This window comes from Crocodylus porosus, unplaced genomic scaffold (assembly GCF_001723895.1).
Source record: "Crocodylus porosus isolate Cpor-Errol unplaced genomic scaffold, CroPor_comp1, whole genome shotgun sequence".
Classification (NCBI taxonomy): Eukaryota; Metazoa; Chordata; order Crocodylia; family Crocodylidae; genus Crocodylus; species Crocodylus porosus.
Window position 1 is genome coordinate 5279963 of NW_017728948.1, and position 2964 is coordinate 5282926.

The following is a 2964-nucleotide window of genomic DNA, read 5'->3' on the forward strand; positions in this document are numbered from 1 at the left end:
CGTGTGTACGCACACACACGTGCGTGTATGCAGGCACACACCACATAACTAGCCCTAGAGCTAGATCTGCTTTAATTTATCAGTTTTCCACTAGGGAGCTATAAATAACATGGTTTGGTGTGAGGTGAAGAACAGATCCTCCAAATGTTTGCAAAGACCACAGATTTAAAAATAATGCATGGACCTTCTGGATCATGAGTTTCTGGAGTTATGGCATATCAGCAAAATATTGAAGAAGGAAGATCCTCCCCTCCTTTAAAGACAATTATTACGACTCCTTAGCGCTCTGACTCTGGGTTGTTTAATAGACTTGTTAAGACGTGTTCTCTGGCTGCTACAATGTTGCTACAAGCATAACTAGGCATAATTAGTGTAATATTTTCCATTCAATCCATTTTAGCCACAGCTGGCACATGGTGTGATCGAAATCTGGTTCAGAAAGGAAGGTCAGAGCTTCATCTCTAACTGTGGGCAGGCTAATGTCTCTTAGTTTAATGTATATCAATGTGTTCTCCCTATTTATCTGTTAGATGGTCAACATTTCAAAATAAAAAGATTTAAGTGCCTAGGTTTTATATATTTAAAAAATGGGATAATTGATTTGCCTATAATGACACACTACTGTACCGACACCACAGAGAGTAGGACTGTGAACTCCTCTCTCTGTTATGTGCTCTCATCACTCCAAAGAAGCAAACAAGAACATCTAACAACAGTGCCTGGGCAAATAACCTTTCACATTTAGTAAATTAACACAAATTTTCAGTCTGGCAAATCCGAACTGTCCAATCAATTCATCACTTAACCTTGCATATGCCTCCTTCATTAAAACATGACTTGTGATAGCACTTTAAACGATTAAGCTCTGTTGTCATGTGTTTGGGCTGGGATAATTCAGAGAATTTTCACAAGAAGTGTAAATGTGGTTAATAATGAATGACTTTCTTCGCCTGGCTAAAAATAGCTCAGTTAAGGATGCTACCAGTAATTGGAGATCGGTGTTCTCCTTTTTGTGTAGTGGCCACTATTGTCTCCCATCTAGCAACTCAAACTGATTTATTAGGGTGAAATTCAGCCATTTGGAGCAGGCTATTCAAGGTGCAGGGGAAGCAAAAATCACTGCAGTTCCATAGGATGGGGCAATTAGGAGTTACCTGATTTAATCTGGGGAAGGGGCACTTACAAGAAACACTAAATCAAACAAGCAAATTTGTTATGAAAACGTAGCAGTGCAGACACTAACTCGGCTTATCCATCTCTGGCCAGAATAATAAAAGGAAAAATAAAGAGAGAGTTTTTATTCTTTCATTAAAATAATTATTTCCCATGCCCTAGTGGAATTTGGCAAAGCTGTTTAAACTGAAACACAGATGTTACCGATGGGACAAAGTTACTCCCCCCCAGGTATATATTCAAGGGGCAGGTTCTTATAAGTTTCCTCTGGGTGTTTTTTTAGAATCCAATATGGGGATAATGATACCTGCTTTGTAAACCACTTTGAAACACTGATGAAAAACACTAATAAGAGATAGATTATTATTATTATAATATAATTATTAAACCAATTCTATAGCTGCTGATTATGTGCAGTGACTGCACAAATGGGTTTTCTAGCTTAAACATTTCTGCTTAAGGTCATTTCTTTTCTTACTAGACTTTTCTTTATCATCTTTACCTAGTCCTATGAGTAGATATCATTATTAACAAGTAAGCAAGCTCATTGCTCCCCCAAGCAAGCTAATAGCCTTTGAGAGCAGCCGGGTCTTTATTGCCTCTGTCTGTCTCCTGGGTGTATTATTCTAAAAATACCCTCTTTAATCTTCCCCAATATTTTATTTTAACCCCCTTAAGCTAGCTCTCTAGCTCAAATTCTCATACCTGGGACTGCAGCTGAGATAGTCAACCCCAACTATTTCATTCCCACAATGCACCTCCCTGGACCCAGTCATTGGGCAGCTGATGCTATTTAGAGCAGTCCTGAGCATGCATTCTGTTTGCACTTTGCCTTGGGGTCAGCAGTATAGATATGGCTACAAGCACTGAGGGGTTGCTCTGCTTGGCATTGCCCCCAAGTGCCTGGCTTCTCAGGGAAATTTTCAGCCACAGACTTGGTGCTTGGCCATGGACTAACACATGGGAGAAGTTTGCACAGTAGGCAGAAGTTAAAGGCAAGGAGATGAGAGGGGCTCAGGTGCCAAAGAGGCTAGCCTTATGAGTTGGCTCATGTGACTCCTTCTGATCTGGCCCATCAGCTACAAACCCTCTCTTAGAGTTAGGCACTTTTGCTAGGGCAGCTCAAGCAGTTGAAACTGCCCAGGTTTGTGTGCTTTCTCTTTCTCCTGTGCATATTTAACACTGCTCTCCCATTCACCCTGCATAGAGGCCCCTGCATCTCTTTTTCACATGGCTGCTCATCCTGTAACCCACCTACTGTAGGCATCAGCTTCCAGGCCTGCATTGAGCATGCCCAAGAGATTTGGCCTTGCTAGCAAGATAGCCATGTCCCCATCTAATTTGAGCATCTGGATTTGGCTTGAGGGAGGGCTCCAAGCAGCTCATTTGCCATTGGGAAACACCTGGATGATTTTGCAGCTACTAACAGGTGGAAACTTAGGCAGCAGCAGCTGAGCATGTTTGAAAATGTCAGTGGACTTAAGCCTCCAAAGAGGTAGAGAGAGGCCTGAGGATCCTTTTAGCTCTGGGCTCTGGCACCTTTTGGGCAGTGTTGATGCCAGTGGGCTTGTTTGTTGTTTGGTTTATCGTGGTTCAACAGGAACACCAGCTCACAACGTCTCTCCCGGGGAAACTCCACTTGCCTGCTAACACCTGTATCCCCTTCTGACACCAACACTGCCCTTCATCTCAGCATGGACTCAATGCCAGGGCTTTGCACTGAGCTTCGCAGTTCAGGAAAATTAATCAGTTCAGAGCCTGCATGTATCTTTCTGTCCATACATCTTTCAG